This window comes from Phaethon aethereus (assembly GCF_964289735.1).
Source record: "Phaethon aethereus genome assembly, chromosome: W".
Taxonomy (NCBI): domain Eukaryota; kingdom Metazoa; phylum Chordata; class Aves; order Phaethontiformes; family Phaethontidae; genus Phaethon; species Phaethon aethereus.
The window spans coordinates 41134725-41153858 of NC_138581.1; positions in this window are offsets into that span (position 1 = coordinate 41134725).

The following is a 19134-nucleotide window of genomic DNA, read 5'->3' on the forward strand; positions in this document are numbered from 1 at the left end:
TGGGGTTGTTGTGGCTGAAGTGCAGGACCCGGCACTTGGCCTTGTTGAACCTCATACAGTTGGCCTCGGCCCATCGATCCAGCCTGTCCAGATCCCTCTGCAGAGCCCTCCTGCCCTCCAGCAGATCAACACTCCTGCCCAACTTGGTGTCACCTGCAAACTTACTGAGGGAGCACTCGATCCCCTCATCCAGATCATTGATAAAGATATTAAACAGAACTGGCCCTAATACCAAGCCCTGGGGAACACTGCTTGTGACCGGCTGCCAACTGGATTTAATTCCATTCACCAGAACTCTTTGGGCCCGGCCATCCAGCCAGTTCTTTACCCAGCAAAGAGTATGCCCGTCCAAGCCATGAGCAGCCAGGTTCTCCAGGAGAATGCTGTGGGAAACGGTGTCTTCCTCTTCTTGGTTAGGGAGTCTGTAGTAGATGCCTTCCACAACATCAGCCATGTTGGTCTATCCTCTGATCATTAACCATAAGGTCTTCAGTCAAGAACGGTCCAGGGAACTATAAACAGGTCATCCTCACTTTGGTGAGGGAACTATAAACAGGTCATCCTCACATGGAGCAAGTCTTCTTGGAATACATTTCTGGATTTACTAAAGATATCCAAGTTAGGCTGTTATGGTCAGGATGGATGGACAACTTGATGGGTAAAAATCTGGTTGGATGGTCAGGTTCGAAGGGTAGCGGTACTCTATCTGGAGGCTGGTAGCAAGCGGAATACCACAGGGGTCTATCCTGGGACCTGCCCTGGTTAACATCATTATCAGTGATCTAGAAGAAGCAACAGAGTGTACTCTCGTCAAGTTTGGAGATGACATGAAACTGAGGGGCGTGGGGGCATTTGATCTGTTTGAGGGCAAGGCTGCCATTCAGAGGATCTAAGCAGGCTGGAGAAATGGGCCAACAGGAACCTGATGAAATCAACAACATGGGAGCAGTCGCTTTCCTTGATCTGTTGGCTACACTCTTGCTAATACAGTCTGGTATGTGGTTGGCCAGCTTTGCCACAAGGTCACACTGCTACCTTGTGGTCCTCTTCTCCACCAGACCCACAGGTCCTTTTCTACAAAAGCTTCTGGGAAGTTGGCCCCCAGTCTGTACTTTTGCATGGGGTTATCCCATCTCAGCTGCAAGACTTTGCATTTGCCTTTGTTGAGCTTCATGAGGTTTCTGTAAGTGCATTTCTCCAGCCCCTCAAGTTCTCTCTGAGTATCAGCCCTGCCCTCCAGTCTATTGACTGCTCTCCCATTTGATATCCTCTGCAAACTTGCTGAGTGTGTGCTCTGTGCCATCGTCCAGGTTGTTAATAAAGATGCTAGACAATATTGGCTCTGGTTCTCTTATCACAAAAATAAACGGAGATTAAACTGAAGTTTGAACTTCTGTGCACCTGTTGCGGTTTTTGGAAGTAAACCGTTTCCCATGTCACCATTTGGTCATCTAAAGCATGGATACACAGAATATAAGGATAAGTGGAAAGTTTACAAATTCCTCCTTTGTATCGTCTATTAGCTGGTCTGATGTTACCCTATGATCTATACACTGGAGGAGCGAAAACAAGGGAAGAACAAGCTGCTCTACTTTGCCCACAACTTCTTAAACTGTTTAAAGTTTTCCATGTTCAATAGACTTTTTTTTGTTCGTTATCCATTATGACTAGCAGCACAATTTCAACAGTCAATTTTAACAGCAGCAGTCAATTTTAACAAGAAAATATATATAAAAGAAAACCAAACAGCCTTCCCATTTCCCCTTCTACACTTCCTGATTAAAAAAACAAAGTGATCTGTTTGAGATGTTCAGGATGCACTGTATATAAATCTCTTCTGAGTACATCCTGAGCAGGGTCCTTTCTCTCCTTGTCAGCCAAACTTTAAATGTTACTAGTTTATGGTTAACTGTTCTAGTAGGTTGTCTGCTAAAGAGACGAGGGGAAAACTGTTGTATTGGGTTTGCGTGGCAAGGTTTTGGTAGCAGGGGGGCTGCAGGGGTGGCTTCTGTGAGAAGCTGCTAGAAGCTTCTCCTATGTCCCATAGAGCCAATGCCAGCTGGCTCCAAGACGGACCTGCTGCTGGCCAAGGCCGAGCCAATCAGCGACGGTGGTAGCTATTTAAGACGGGGGGAAATAAATGGTGCAGCAATTGCAGCCAGAGAGAAGAGTGAGAATATGTGAGAGAAAACTCTGCAGGCACCAAGGTCAGTGAAGGAGGGGGAGGAGGTGCTCCAGGTGCCGGAGCAGAGATTCCCCTGCAGCCCATGGAGAAGACCATGGTGAGGCAGGCTGTCCCCCCGCAGCCCATGGAGCTCCACACTGGAGCAGATCTCCACCTGCAGCCCGTGGGGGACCCCACACCGGAGCAGGTGGATGCCCAAAGGAGGCTGTGACCCTGTGGGAAGCCTGCGCTGGTGCAGGCTCCTGGCAGGACCTGTAAATCCATGGGGAGAGGTCCCCACGTTGGAGCAGGTTTGCTGGCAGGACTTGTGACCCCGTGGGGGACCCACGCTGGAGCAGTCTGTTCCTGAAGGACTGCACCCCATGGAAGGGACCCAGGCTGGAGCAGTTTGTGAAGAACTGCAGCCCATGGGAAGGACTCACGTGGGAGAAGTTTGTGGAGGGCTGTCTCCTGTGGGAGGGACCCCACGCTGGAGCAGGGGCAGAGTGTGAGGAGTCCTCCCCCTGAGGAGGAAGGAGCAGCAGAGACAATGTGTGATGAACTGACTGCAACCCCCATTCCCCATCCCCCTGTGCCGCTCGGGGGGAGGAGGTAGAGAAATCAGGAGTGAAGTTGAGCCCAGGAAGAAGGGAGGGGTGGGGGAAGGTGTTTTAAGATTTGGTTTTAGTTCTCGTTATCCCTACTCTGATTTGATTGGCAATAAATTACATTAGTTTCCCCAAGTCGAGTCTGCGTTGCCCGTGACGGTAATTGGTGAGTGATCTCTCCCTGTCCTTATCTCAACCCACAAGCTTTTAGTTATATTTTCTCTCCCCTGTCCAGCTGGGAAGGGGAGTGATAGAGCAGCTTTGGTGGGCACCTGGCATCCAGCCAGGGTCAACCCACCACAACTGCATTAGAAATGGTATGTATTTGAGCCAGTATTATGTTTTTATTAATATGATTATATTATTTTGGATGTCCCTAATGGTATAAACCTCTTCCCAAGGGCGGTTCTTGGTGAATTGCATACAAGAGCCAAATGCTATTCTGCGGGTAACAATAGGGGACTGCATTACATGGCATGTGTCTACTAAAAGACTTTTTCTCCCCTCTTTGCTGTACATTCCTCACTTCTGCCTGGTATTTGGAATTTGTAGTCAGGAGGAATAAAGACCTAGTAAAGTGATTTTTTTGGAGTTTAAAATCTCCTGGAGGAAGAATGAGTGTCGTGGTTTAACCCTAGCCAGCAACTAAGCACCGCACCAGCACTCGCTCACCACCCCCCCCCCCCCGACAGGATTGGGGAGAGAATCAGAAGAGTAAAAATGAGAAAACAGGAGTTCATTTACCACTTCCCATGGGCAGGCAGGGGTTCAGCCATCTCCAGGAAAGCAGGGCTCCATCACGCGTAACAGTTACTGGGGAAGACCAACACCATAACTCCGAACGTCCCTGCCTGCTGCCTTCTTCCCCCAGCTTTATATGCTGAGCATGACTTCATATTGTACGGAATATCCCTTTAGTCAGTTGATGTCAGCTGTCCCAGCTGTGTCCCCTCCCAATTTCTTGTGCACCCCCAGCCTACTTGCTGGTGGGGTGGTATGAGAGGCAGAAAAGGCCTTGACTCTGTGCAAGCACTGCTCAAAAATAACGAAAATACCCCTGTATTATCAACACTGTTTTCAGCACAAATCCAAATCATAGCCTCATACTAGTACTATGAAGAAAAATAACTCTATCCCAGCCAAAACCAGCACACTGAGAAATACCTGATTAAATATTGTATAATGGAAAGGCAGAGAGCTGTTTAAAATTTGATTTGATTTGATGGGAGGAGTATATTACTCCTTGCACAGACTATCAGATCATGTTTAAAGATGAACCTCACCAGAGTGGAGGAAATTCTCTTCCAAAAAATTTTAAACACGAATGTGTGTATGCACAACCTTGATAATAGCCATCACTTTGTGTGCTAATTAGCAAAGCTGTGATAATTCAGGAAGTTCTGTAATTTTTAAAATAATATATGTTCTCTTATGTAAAACGTAGAAGAAATTTCATGTAATATCTACAAGCTAAACTTTTTTGATCTTGCTCTCTTCTTAATTTTCTTTTTTATTACTTGTTATTGTGGGACTATATACATAGTCTGCTTCTGTCATTGTGAAATAGTTATTCAATACTTGTAGATGTAATGCATTGCAGTATTCCCGTTTGTGCTTTTTGTGGATGCTTTAGTCACAACTACATAATAGCAACGTAGCAATTACTTGTTTTCTTCCGTATTACTTTTCCATTTAGTTTCTTACCAAAAATTGGTCTCATGATTCACTTCTCTACTGATTTCATTTCTGCCACCCCAGTATATTATTTTGTCTCCGTTCAGTTAATGCGGTGTTAGCTCTCTTTGTGTACTTTCAAGGTAGAAACAGCTAGCTGTTTCCTCCATCAACTTTTTCCTCAGTCTTATCTAGCACTATTTCCCTTGTGCGTAAAACTTGACATCCATGCCTTGTTTTAAGGGATTTTGGGGAGTTTTGTAGAACATAGTTTCACAAACTAATTGGAAATAAACTATTCAGAGGCTGGAGAGTACAGTTGCTATCATTGGTTAAGGAAGAATGGCTTGACTGATCTATTCTGTAAGGTCATATATTTTGTTCTATTCAGATATTTCTACAAAGTCAAATTTTTAACATGTGGTGAAATGATTATATGTAGAGCTGAGATGGGAGACTTCACAAAGTAATAAATTCCCATGCTAGGTAGAATAAGCAAAGCTGGTGGTTAATGCTGCAGCTGGTGCTGATTAAGGGTAATTGATAATTGCTTACTTTCTCCAAGGTTGAATTAAGTGGCTAGTAATAGGTAATTTAAAAAACATTTTTCACTACTTCTGTTCATTTAAGTGCAAACCCTGTTGAGCACTAAGCAGTAAGGGAAAATACAGATAATATTTTTTTCAGACCTTTAGGGTCAAATATGTAATTGAAATTTCTGGAGTAGGAGAACAAAACTGAGAATTCTGTCTGACAGGCAAGTTGGTGAATCTAGTTCTCATTCCACCTGCCCCTTTTCTGAAGAATTTCCTCTTGCCCTTTTTGCCATCTTCAGGCTATATTAGCAAAACCTGCCTTCATCAATGTTTTGTGCTAATATGACATACTGTTGAGCATCTGAGGTGCAAATATATGTTTCTGCTTCAAGGTGGCCATGTCTAGCAAGGGATGGGCAGTTGCAGGCAATAATTTCTTAAACCACAGGAATGAGTCTGTCAGCTCTTACATAAATGAAACACTCCTGTGATGATCACTGAGATTTTTCTGTGGCTGTGATGATCTAGACCTTTCAGTTTTTCTTCAAGATTAGCTTCATGGAGAAGCAGTCTTTCTCCGTGTTTTGAAAAAACAACCCAGAACACTGTTGTCATTTTCCACTGGGCTCTTCTCTCTGAGACCATGTCCCTTAGACCAGTGTAATGTTGTAGTGTTACTGTTGTGATGATACTGCTTTAATTTCTATAGTTGAGGTTTCATTCCATCTTAAGATTTTGTCTGTCATAGTTTGGGAAATGTAGCTGGTGCTAATGGCCTTGACTTAGAATACAGACAAAAGACTGCACTGGAACAATCAAAGTATGTTCCATATGTTCCTTAAGGTATGTTTGAACACTGATTCATTATTAGATTTTATGTAATGAAGAAATGCCTTAATTGTTGACTTTTTTTACCTTGTTTTTTTCCCTGTAAGTTATTGAGTGAAACATTTAAATGTTGAGAATATAGTGGCCCTTTCTGAACCCACACTGTGAAAGTTGGAGAATTCTTCACAGTTGATGTTATGCCTTGGTGTCGCGGCCCAAAAGGAGTCGTTCAGGACAACCTCCTTCCCCGTGAGACCGACGACCAAGTTCGTGATCCCCCTGGACTGAATTAAGGTGAAACGACACCAGCCAACCAATTTAACAGTTTAATAATACAAAATGCAAGGCATGAGGTTACATAAATGACTCAATGGCAACTACTCTAACTAAATAATTCAACTAAACAAACAAGTCCCCTGCAACACATCTTTTACACTTCGACAAAGGGGGGGAGCAGCAAAGAAGATATCACCACCCGTGGATCCAGCGGCATCCTGTTGGTCCTCTTGATGTTCCTTGGTGGTGGGGGTCCCCACTTTCACTTCTGATGGTGTCATTTTTATACAGTCCGAGTCCCACAATCTCCATCTGATCCCAAGAAACTTCATGCATATGCAACAGGCTGATGCAACAGGCAACGGCACATCTGCAGGCCTTGGTGTCTCCTCTCACCGTATCTCTGCTCTGCAGGAACCGGTCCTTGCACCTGCACCGTATCTCTGCTCTGCGGGAACCGGTATCTCGGTCTTCTTTGGGGTCCACTCCGTATCAAGACATGTTCAAGCCGTTGTACCAAAAAAGGTGTGGGTTCCTTGGAACCGTGAAATGTTTAAAGACAGAAACCGCATATCGGTCTGCCACACCAACCCGTGGCTTAAACATTGATCGGAAGTCTCGTCCATGGGTGTGACATGAAGTTAAGATTAGAAGGGATAGAAAAAGGAAAAAGAAAAGGTAGAAGTGACAATACATGCACATGGTAACTACAGCTATTTTTAACTGGTTCACAACATCTCCTTATAACTATAATATATCTAAATCTAACAGATTCTACAAAACAGAAACATGTCCCAGGCCGCGTTTGAGAACTTGTTTACGGCTCGGGGGGATTAGAAGCAGGAGGTGATTGTCCACAATGATAATCACAAGGTAAACACACATATAACAAAAGAATAATTACAGCAAGAGTTAACAAAATTAACGCCACAAAATAAAGTGTAGCGATTAGGTATATTTTGGCCATTTTGTCCTCTCCTCTTGCGATTCATCCAGCAATACAGTTCACGGATGGTGTCTTTGTCGTGACGGGAGAGTACCTTTTTTGCATTGGTCTCAGGTTTCCAGCGATACGAAGCTGGTCGTTGTTGTCGGTTGGGGTCCTCGTGGTCAGTACAGAGGCTGATGGCCACGCTACCCTGGCACGTTGGAGTTGGGATCTGCATACGCAGCAAGAAAAATGGATTTCCACACCTCCAGCCCAGAGTGCATGTGTGGTTTGGGTCTGGGCACTTTCGTCACGGATTTTTCCCGCCTTCCGGTTTTGTTGTTTCAATTCTAATACAAATTATCAATAATATTTGCTGTATTCACCTCCCCCCACCCCGTGAGTCCATCTGATCTTAAATTGCTATTTCAGAATTAGGGACACCGACTAAGTCTTCCTCATCTTTCTGTAAGGGGGTATAGTCAGTTAGCTGGACCATTCGTATGTTAACAGCTTTCATTATAGTTGATTTTATACAAGATATTGCTACACCTGTAATAATTACAATTACAATAAACATCATTACAGATTGTATCAAACTTTGGACCCAACCAGTGACACCAAATCCAAACCAACTAAATACCTTTGAAAGCCAGCTAACACCCATTGATTCTTGGAGCTCATGGGTGTCCTTCGCTACTTGTCGCATCTTCTCTAGTTGGACATTAAGGTCCAGTGCAACGTTAGGGATATGAATACAACAATCAGTATCCAAAAGATTCAAATAACCACAAAGACCATTTTGATATACCAACATTAAGTCTAGTGCCATGCGGTTTTGAAGAGCCATTTTCGATGTAGCTTGCAATTGTTGACTAAGCAGCTTTTTCAGTAGTATCAGCTAGTTTTTCTAGTTGATAAGCTAACCTACTTAACCATAATCGCGTCCGCACGGTAGCACTCCCAAATCCCCAGAATCCTTCCATTCCCCAGGCTATGCGGGTGGCGGCCCCTGGGTCTTGCCACCCCTCTACCTCTGTCCAGTGTCACTTTCATCCGCTTCATGCGGGTTATCCAGTGGGGTCGAATAGGGGTTCGCTTCCACATGGGACATAATGTCGGGAGAGCCAAGGTACATTGGAGTTCGGGTAGTCCCGCCCATAAAGAAGTGTACATATTACCATCGCTACAGGCCCAGATCAAACAAGCCAGAGCATCACCAGAGGCAACATGACAGTCATTGCGAGGTGCAAAATCTGCACTCATTGATTTATATGATATACTATGATTTCGACATAAACAGCCCATTTTTAAGGTAATATAAACTGGCCAATAATATTTAACCCAATCGTATTGTTTCCAGTTAGAACAACTTATTACATTTTGACAGGACCACAACGCTGGCTTGTTTGATACTGAGCCAAAAGAAAATCCTGGTTCGAATGGTGTAAAACCCTGTCCGTCTGATCCGAACCAGACACAACCCTTATTGGGATTTTTTTTCTTTTTTCTCTTTTTCTTGGGACAATCTTGTCCTCTGTTCCATTGTATACACCAAGCTGTATTTATGGGTTGATTACATTGTAGGACGTTAGTTGCTCTTCCCCAGGGTCGCAAATCAGATGTTCCCCATATGATCTGATTGCAGGTAAAAGTTACGTTTGAGCCTTTTCATAATATGTACAGGTTGTGCTATCAATAGTAGAAAAATTAAATGGCTGATTAATTTGTACAGAAACTCGCCTTCTATCTGAGGAGTAAGGGTTCACTATTTCAATGATACCCCGGGTATTCCACAGTCGTAACAAACTTCCCGCTATATCCATAGGAAGAATACCCATCGGAAGGGGATCTTCTACAGATTTAGGCAAAGGCAAACAAGCGGTAATACTAGATTCATTGAGGGCACTTGCAAGCCCCTTTATCAAGGTTAAAACTAAGTTATCCTCCAAACCATAGGTGGCTTGGACTGATAAAGTTTGCTTGTTTTTACCTTGGGTATGTTCCTGATTCCGGCAATAGATTTGCCACAACATATATAAACATATTAAACCAAGGCATATCTTTCTAACACAGGTTAAAAATGCCATTTTTAGCTGTTGTGTTTTCAACAATAAAGCTAATTATGATCATAACACATAATTACAAATACCATAAAAACAACTATTATAACTTCAAAAGATAGTATCCCTTGAGGACACTCCAGCTCAACATGAGACAAATCTTCTTCCCCAGTGTTCTTCTCCTTTCTTCTCCTGATCTCAGGATTCCACCTGCAAGAGATCAGATAAAACAACTCGGCTCGATTTCGAACCAGTTAAAAAGATGGAATGATCCATCTAGTATGGATTCGACGATCTTTCCCATGGGCATCCGTGGCTACCCATGCATACAGGTTTTTTTGAGCTTTCAGTACTAGAGGCACTTGTCCCACAGTGGGTTGATTCACTAAAACTGGTTGTCCTGGATAATACACTGAATTCCTCGGGTTCTTATTCTCCTTAGTCCCAGGTAAGAGGGATGGAGGATTAGGGCAAAAGGCTGTGAGTCTGGGGCAACCATTTACTCCCCAGTTTCCGCTGACTTTAGTTACTGCATCAGATACTCGTCGTGCCCATCCAGGGTTTGTTTGAGTCCATTAGTACGTTCTACAATACCATTTGCCTGAGGGCAATATGGGGTGTGGAAAATCCACTGTATCCCTTCATCTCGTGCCCACTCTTGGACCACCCCGGCAGTAAAGTGACTACCGTTGTCTGATGGGATAACTCTGGGTTTAGGAAAACAGCTAAACCATGATTTCAGACTGCTCACTGTATACTCTCCTGTTGCTCGTGGGGCGGCTTCAGCTTGAGTTAGTCCAGAAATTACCTCAACTCCTACCAATACGTACCTCTTTCCTTCTGAGAGACGAAAAGGACCGATGTAGTCTACTTGCCAAGTGTCCCACAGTCCCTTATTGTCCCTTAAGTGTAGGGGTTGATCCCTGAGAGGGATATGCTCCCCTAATTGCGCACGGCATAGGCCACATGCTGAGGTGACAGTGTTACATAGCTCACTGGTCACAGACCATCCCCTGCTAATTGCCTCTTCATAAAGGTCTTTACTTCCAGAATGGCCTCATTTAACATGTAACCATTCCAACAGATGTTCCCATTTTTGACGCGGAAGTCTCGGACACAACGCGTACGACCAATATGATCAGGTCAATGCCTTTTATTGTCTTGTCTGACTCCAATATATATCATAATTTTCGCTTAGTCACTGCGCACACACTCATGATTGGTTACAGCTTGTTACACACATTATTGCAATTGGCTATATACAAAATATCACGCGCTGTCCATGTGCCCCTCACACAGTCAGGATTGCTGCTTGCAGGTGTCCCTGTTTTTCTTGCTTCTTCTTAGCTGTTTACCACAGCTCCTTCTCAAGGCCGAGCCGTGCAGATATCCAGCTGTTTAGCAGCTTCTCAATGCCACAGCTCCTTCTCAAGGCCGAGCCATGCAGATCAACGCCACAGTCCCTTCTCCTTAAGGTCGAACCATGCAGGGTGATCCCAACATCTCCTCCTTTTTGTTTATCTATAAACAAAACCTGATGGATCATTCGCAACCCGAGGACTGTGAGGAAGATGGACCATCTGTACATTCTTGTATAGTCCTGTGCCGCGAACTCAGCCCAGCAGTCGGTAGGTGCCAGCTTTACGTGGGCGTCCCCACGGAGGCAACGGTGGCCTTGCCGTACACCGGCCCACTGCCCTTCGGGAAATCCCGGTATTTACACATTTGCAGAGGAACGAGTTTCGACACACGTGGCCAGCGAGTGTCGGAACTCACCTCAGTTGTCACCTTTTAACACAGGGAGCCTATGGCGTATGTGCCCGCTGGCCAGACGTGCTGCACACGCCACAACCATCCCGTCTATTGGTTCGCAGGCTTTGTTCACACGGCATCTTACCATAATCCAGCAGTCACATATCAACTATGCTTAAGCCAATAGCAGAATGTTACAAGGCAAACAATTCTAGCTGTACTACTCCTAGCGATGGAAACTACTCCTAGCGATGGAAAAAGCACCTGCACAAAGCTATGAAAACCAATATTATATCTTACCAAAGGATTTGTAGTTATAGAGCGCTTTGCCCTAAAAGCTTTCCATGTTCCTCTCATGATACCGTGAATTTCAGTATGATTTACCCATACATTTTCTTTTGGCTGAGGTGACATCCAGATTGCGATGACACCTGATAGTGTCAGGATGTGTCCGACAATGACGATAGTGACTGTTTCACCCATGGTTTTACCCATTTTGCGGGCACCCAACGAGTTCCAGAATCTGTAGTGACACAAGCATAACCTTGTCCCCAGGTTAGCAGTTGAAAAGGTCCTTCCCACATATTCTTTTCCAAATTTTTAACTTTTACTTGCACATTTTGTGTTAACTCACATAGGCTTCCTGTCATTCCTTTTACATGTTTTATTATGGGAGGTACTGTTTCTCCTTCTGCTAGACACAAATAATTTAACACATATAAGGCTTTATTCAAACGTTCTTGGGGTGGTGTGGTAGCCTCTCCCCCTTTTTGTTTTTGCAATAAACACTTCAGGGAATGATTCATTCGTTCAACAATAGCTTGTCCAGTTGGGGAATGTGGTATTCCAGTAACATGCGTCACTCCCCATTGAGCAAACAATCGTTGGGTTGACTGGGCTACATAACAAGGACCATTATCGGTTTTAATTTGTAGGGGTATACCATGGGCTGCGAATGCAGCTCGCAAATGCTTTTGTACATGTCTACTAGTTTCTCCTGTTTGTGCAGTGGCCCAAACTACCGCAGAATAGCAATCAACTGAAACATGAACGTATTTAAATCTTCCAAAGTTTTGATAACAGATTCAACAATGGTGTCATTTCTACATTTGTTATTCCACAAATATTACGAATCCAATTCAAATCTCCCACTAATTTTTGAACATCCTTCAATGTTCTGATTTCGGTTCTTAACATCACATTCTGTGGATTGATTTTTTTTTTTTTTTTTTTTTTGGAATTACAAATACAGGTGTATTCCATGGACTTGTAGTGGGTTTAATATGTTTTTTTTCTAATTGCTCTTTTATGAATTCCTGTAGTTTAGCGACCTTTTCTTGAGATAGCGGCCATTGATCCACCCAAACCGGTGGATCAGTTTTCCATGTCAATTTGTGTGTTAGTCGCTCCTCAATGGCTGTTCCACAAAAGGTTCAGGAGTGATAGTTAGAACAAAACTCATTTGTCCCAAAACGTCTCTCCCTAGCAAATTGATTGGGATCGGAGCTACATATGGTTTTACCGTTACTGTATACACATCTGGGTTCTTACATTGCAAGAGTACTGAACTTTGCATGGTATTAGAGACGCCTCCGACCCCAATCAACCCATGGGCTGGATTATGTGTTGGCCAGGTTGCAGTCCAGTCCCTGCTGGAAATAATGGTTACATCCGCTCCCATATCTATTAGCATATGACAACTCCATGCTGCCAATATCTCCTTTTCAGTTGGAGTATAGCAGGACTCAGATCCCCTATATCCTCAACTCCAAAACCCTAAAGGTCAACCTTGTGTCTCTCCTGGTGCCTTCTGCCAGAGACTCCAGGTAGGGCCATTCTCCCCGGCTGCCGTGTAGAGCACATTTTTAACATCTTGTCCTGCCCGGACTGGCCCGAGGGCTACGGCATGAACTATCTCCTGTTTGATTTGTTCGAAGGCTTGTCGTTGCTCAGGGCCCCATTTAAAATCGTTCTTCTTCCGGGTCACTTGATAAAGAGGGCTTGCAATCAGACTGTCATTTGGAATATGCATTCTCCAGAAACCCACAATGCCCAAAAATGCTTGTGTTTCTTTTTTGCTAGTTGGTGGAGACATAGCTGTTATTTTGTTGATCACTCCTTGGCTCTCCAGCCGACGAATCAGCTCATGGATGGGGATCAGGGAGTCTCTGTTGGTGCGATATTGCCGCCGGTGCACTGTTGTGGTAGCGACCGGCACCTGTTGTTCTTTGACCCTGAGCAACCCCACCACAGAAGGGTCCTCTGAGAGACCAGGCAAGGTGGACAGCTGTTTAATTTCTTCCATCTCCAAGGCAGCTACACCAAAAGCCCACCGGTACCCTTTTGGGTCCTTGAAATACCCTCTCCTGAGGTAGTCTATGCCCAGGATGCACAGAGCCTCTGGGCCAGTCACAATGGGGTGCTTCTGCCACTCATTCCCAGTTAGGCTCACTTCGGTCTCCAGTACAGTCAGCTGTTGGGATCCTCCTGTCACTCCAGAAATACAGATGGGTTCTGCCCCTATATGGCTTGATGGCATCAGGGTACATTGTGCACCGGTGTCCACTAAAGCCTTATATTCCTGTGGGTCTGATGTGCCAGGCCATCTAATCCACACAGTCCAATAAACTCGGTTGTCCCTCTCCTCCGCCTGGCTGGAGGCAGGGCCCCTCTAGTCCTGGTCATAGTACTCGTTACCCACTTCTTGTAAATAGGAATCAGAAGTCCCTTCAAGAGGATCAGAGGTGAGATCAGCTCTTCTATTCTTTCTGGGAACTGCCCACTGGAAAGTGGAGCAACGATTTTCCTCGAGGAACGTGAACCCCCTTTTGTAATTGTTTTTCCTTGCAGCTCGCGTACTCGTGCCTCTAGGGTCGAGGTAGGTTTTCCATCCCACCTCCTCATCTCCTCTCTGTAGTCACGCAGTTGAAACCACAGGGTGGCTCGCGGTGTGTATCCTCTGTATCTTCTCTCTTGAACAGAAGAGCGCTTACTCCTAATGGCTGAGACACTGGTCCGTATGGGTGGAGGGTAGGGCATATCCTCTTTGAATTGCCGGAACTCCCGGGACAGTTTCTCTACAGCAGAGACGCAGGCCCGTAGGGAGGAAGAGAGACTTTCTTCGTATTGCCGGAGTTGGCCAGCCAATTCATCCACCGTTGGTCTCTCCCCGTCTTTCCAGGCCATTACTGCTAATGAGTTGGCATATGATGATGGTGCACTCCGTACAAACTTCCGCCACATAGGTCGCGTGCAATTGACTTCATCTGGGTCTTTGGATGATTGTCCATTGTCCAAGTCACCATAAATCACTTCCAGCACAGCTAGCTCCCTCAGGTACTGGATACCTTTCTCCATGGTGGTCCACTTGCCTGGGTGACATAGAACCTCTTCCCTGAAGGGATACCTTTCCTTCACACCCGACAGGAGTCGTCTCCAGAGGCTGAGGACTCGTGCCCCTTTTCCAATTGCTTTGTCAATGCCCCCTTCCCTAGAAAGGGATCCCAGCTGCTTGGCTTCCCTACCCTCTAATTCCAGGCTACTGGCCCCATTATCCCAGCATCGGAACAGCCAGGTGACAATGTGCTCGCCTGGACGATGGCTGAAATCCTTTCGCATATCTCGCAATTCACTCAGGGATAGAGATCAGGTAGTTACGGTCTCTTTTATGAGTTCTTCCTCTTCCTCCTCTTCAAGCGATGACCCGCTCTCTTCCCTCTTCCGTGCTTGTGATGGCCCTGCTTCAGAGCACTCTGCCTCCTCACTCTCTTCCTCTGGCTCCTTCTTAGAAGAATCTTCCTCGTCCCTTACTAAACGAGCTGACTTCCGCTTCCAAGATTTCTTCTTTTGTACAGGGGCAACTGATACTGGGATGGGCTGGTTCTCTGGTTCAGCTGCAACAGTCTGAGTAGCTACAGTGCCCGCCGCGGGGGTTAGAGTAGTCACAGTGCCTGCCACCGGGATTGGAGTAGTGGCAGTGCCTGTCACATTGCCATCAGATCCAGAGAGCCTCTCTCCCCTTTGCACAGTGTTAAATAGAGCTCGGTAGGCATGGGCCAGGCCCCAGCACATTGCAATGATTTGTGTCTCCTTGGAACTGCCAGGCCGACAGCATACTTCTTCCAAATATTCTGCTAGTTTATCAGGATTCTGCACTTGTTCGGGAGTGAAGTTCCAAAACACCGGAGGTGCCCACCGCCCCAGGCATTTGCCCATGCTGTTCCACATACCCTGCCATTCATAACTATCCAGCCTTGGGGCAGATCTCCGAGTGATATTCTTAAATTGCTTGCCGACCTTAGACAAAACCGAAACAGTGTTCCCCAGAAGTAGCAATAGAGGTATTTTAACTACCCAAGGGTGTTCAAAATACTGAAAAATTATTGTGATGAAGGAGGAAACGTTATGAGAGAGGGTAGCAAAGGTACCATTCTGCATTTCCTCCATAAAAGCCTTTCAGAGGCAGAAGTATAATTGCTAATCGTCTCCACAAGATAGTACCCGAAATATAGTAACAGCTTTAGTACAGAGCTCAGATGATACCACATTAAGCTCAAGGTCAGTGTCCTAAAAACAAATCTTGCAGGCGAGACATTACTAATCATTGCAGAGTACAGCAGCCCGCAGAAACCAACACCGATCCTTAACATGTACAGCAAAGACGAGAGCATCATGCAAACCAAATAAACTGATATGGTGACCTGCAACTGTTATTATCTCAAGCCTCGTGCCCCACGTTGGGCGCCAAAAAGGACTGTCGTGGTTTAGCCCCAGCCGGCAACTAAGCACCACGCAGCCGCTCGCTCACTCCCCCTCCCACAGTGGGACAAGGGAGAGAAATAGGAAAAAAAAACCTTGTGGGCTGAGATAAACAGTTTAATAGGACAGAAAGAGAGAAGGAAACAACAATTATAATACCAACAAAGGAATGTACAAGAACAATACAGCAATTGCTCACCACCCAGCGATCGACAGCCCGTCCCCGAGCAGCGATTTCCGCCCCCCGGCCAACTCCAGTTTATGTACTGGGCATGACGTCGTATGGTAGGGAATATCTCTTTGGCCAGCCTGGGTCAGCTGTCCCAGCTGTGTCCCCTCCCAGCTCCCCGTGCACCCCCAGCCTGCTTGCTAGCAGGCCAGCACGAGAAGCTGGACTGTTCTTGACTGCTCAGCAACAACCCAAAACATCAGCACATTATCAACAGTTTCTCATCCCAAATCCAAAACACAGTCTCACACTAGCTTCTGTGAAGAAAACCAGCTCTATCCTGGCTGAAACCAGGACGCTACTCCTGCTGGCCACACCATTGCTGATACAGGCCAGGGTGCTGTTGGCCTTCTTGGCCACCTGGGCACACTGCTGGTGAAATCGAGACGAGAACGGGTTGGTGTGATTTATATAGGGATTAGGGAAAGAAAATGAGGGAGACCCTCCCATTGAGTCACGAGGTTCAGAGTGAACCCCCTTGCTTTCTAAACTCCTTCTGAGAGAGGAGTCTAGTTGCGGCTGAATCCACTCCTCGTCCCAGACTTGATCAACGGTTTATATCTAAAGGGATTAAGTGCAGGGATCTTGGTGTGATGATTTAACATATGATTTTGTGTTTTGTATAACAGAATGGCAGCAATCTAATGTGGAATAATAGCATTTTAAAGTTCACTAACACTCTTAGGGTAAATCACAATATTAAATCATATAATTTTCTAACAAAGCTTAATAACACAACAACTTAGTTAAATACTTAACAAAATTCTCTAATTACACACACAGATATAGATATAGAGACATATAGGTATACCTGTTAAAAAGTTCCCCTTGAGTTCAGTGAAATATGTCGAATGCCTTTGCATTTCTCAGTGGGTGAGGGTTGAGTGTCAAGGAGTGAGGGTTTCAGACGGTCTTTGGCGATGGTCCTCTGAACTTATTGCAAACTTAAGAGTTCACGAGCTCTGAAGTGCGTCCCACTCAGAGGGAGATGCTGGTTGCAGCCCGCTGTGGTCCAGGAGAGCTCAAAGGGCCTCGCTTGGGGCCGCTGTTTATAGGGTTGGGAGATAATTGACTTTAGGCATCAGGGAACTTCCATCCTGGCCGCAACCCAGACAGGTGATTTCTCAAGTCTCCAGTAACACTGGTACCATTTGTTCCAGGGCTGTCAGGAGATGATTAGTTAGTCCTGTTCTTGTTCCTCACCCTGATCAGGCAACCGCATTCCTGGTACAATCAGTGCCATTCCCCACCTCAGCTATGCAAGAGTGCTTGGTACGGTCGAGGGGCTCTCAACCGCCAAACTCTTTGCACAAAGGCCAAGGCTTGCCAGGCAACTGAATTGCTCAGGTCAGAGTGGCCTAGGAACAAGGCGAAGAGGAAGGGGGGAAATGCACCACCACAGAAAGCGATGGAAAAATATTTTTCCTTTTATGTTGGAAAATACATGAAGATTTTTGAGATTTCTATCTGAAAAGTTTTTGAAAATTCAGTGAAATGGAGAGCAGATACTTATAAATAGATTTTGAGAATAATACTGCTTGCTGTGGATCTTCAAACCCAAATCTTCTTTTTAACAGACCAGTCATTTTCTCTGTCGTTCTCATTTGCGCAGATGTGGTGGGTTGACCCAAGCTAGTAGCTAAGCACCACACAGCTGCTGACTTACTTCCCCCCCCACCAGCGGGACAGGAGAGAGAATAGAAGAGCAAAAGCAAGAAAAATGTGTTGAGATAAAGATAATATATATAAAAGCAGCTAAGGAAAGAGGAAGAAGAAAGAAAAAAACAACAAAAAAAGACAATGCACAGTGTTATAATTTACCTGTCCAATTGAGTGACAGAGGCTAGTCAATTAGAAATTTTTGATTTATTAAAGCAAGCGACCAGTAAGCAAAGCAGCGTTGGGCGACCGGGGAGTCTCCTGCTCCACCAACGGCCGGCAGCTTAACAGTCTTTCAGTCCTCTCTTTATACCTTTTTCCACTCGCGCCTTCTTTCGAATCTTCCAATTGCAATCTACTCCGCTCCCCCCTCCCCTTCTACCTCAGGGCATGTTTTGTCTTGTCTGGGCTTGTTTTGTCTTGTTGCCGGGCTTGTTTTGTCTTGTTGCAGGGCTTGTTCTGTCTTGTAGCCAGGGGTATTCAAGGTGTTAAGCAACGATTTCTTATCATGCCGTTCCATCTTACTATACAGTTCTTTCATTCTTAGCATTACCATCTAAACTTTAATGCTTTAAGAAAACTTTAGCAAACATGGTTCTAACACATATCACAGGACTTAATTGTATAACACCTATACACAAAGTTTGATGAACAAAACAGTTTACAGTTTATCACACAAAGGCAATCACTCACCACCTCCTACAAGTAGACGGAGGCCCAGACAGTCCCTGAGCAACAGCTACTTATCCAAAACCCCCTTCCCCCCTGGTTTTATTGCTGCTGCATGATGTTATATAGCGTGGAATATCCCTTTGGTCAGTTCAGGTCAGCTGTTCTGGTTGTGTCCCCTCCCAACTTCTTGTACACCCCAACCTATGCGCTGTAGGGCAGAGTGAGAAACGGAGAAAGCCTTGACACCGTGTAAGCACTGTTCAGCAATAGCTAAAACATTGGTGTGTTATCAGTCAACACTGTTTTGATCACTAATCCAAAACAGCACTGCGCTACCACAGCTCTCTTCCTCCTGAATATCTCTACTACCCATGATGGGCTCCAAGCTGCCTGTGGATGACATTGTGCATGTTGAGATTGTCAGAGGTGGCTTTGGAGGGACTACAGGTGCCAGCCAGCTGAAGTCCTGAGCAATCCCCTTTGTGCTGGTGGTTAGCACCATGCAGGCTGCTATGAAGAAAATTAACTCCATCCCGGCCAGACCCAGTACAGCAGATAACTGATTTTTTTTTTTGTATTTTTGCCACCACATGGACTGCTTGAATTTTGGGGTTTTTTTTTTTACTTTTCTGTGGTAAGCTTGTCCTTTCATAGAGGATGTTATATGGGTGTTTCCTGAAGTTCCTTTTTCTTCTACTTCTGGCAGGCTTTCCCTTTTTTTCTTTATCAAAAATGAATGCTTCTTTTTCCTTTGAGTTGTTTTGAATTAATACATGCAGGTAATGTTAGGTGAGCTTAGTACATTAAGATTTTTATGTGGTGGCTGGATTTTAAGAAGTTTTGGATGCTAACTTTCAGAGTATTTTTCTGTCTTTTCAGGTCTCTGGATGGCAGGCTGAAAAGAAATGCAGTTTTAAGAGGTATGTCTCATGTAGCCCAAAATATTCCTGACTAGCATATACGCTAATGATAAAGCCACTCATTTGA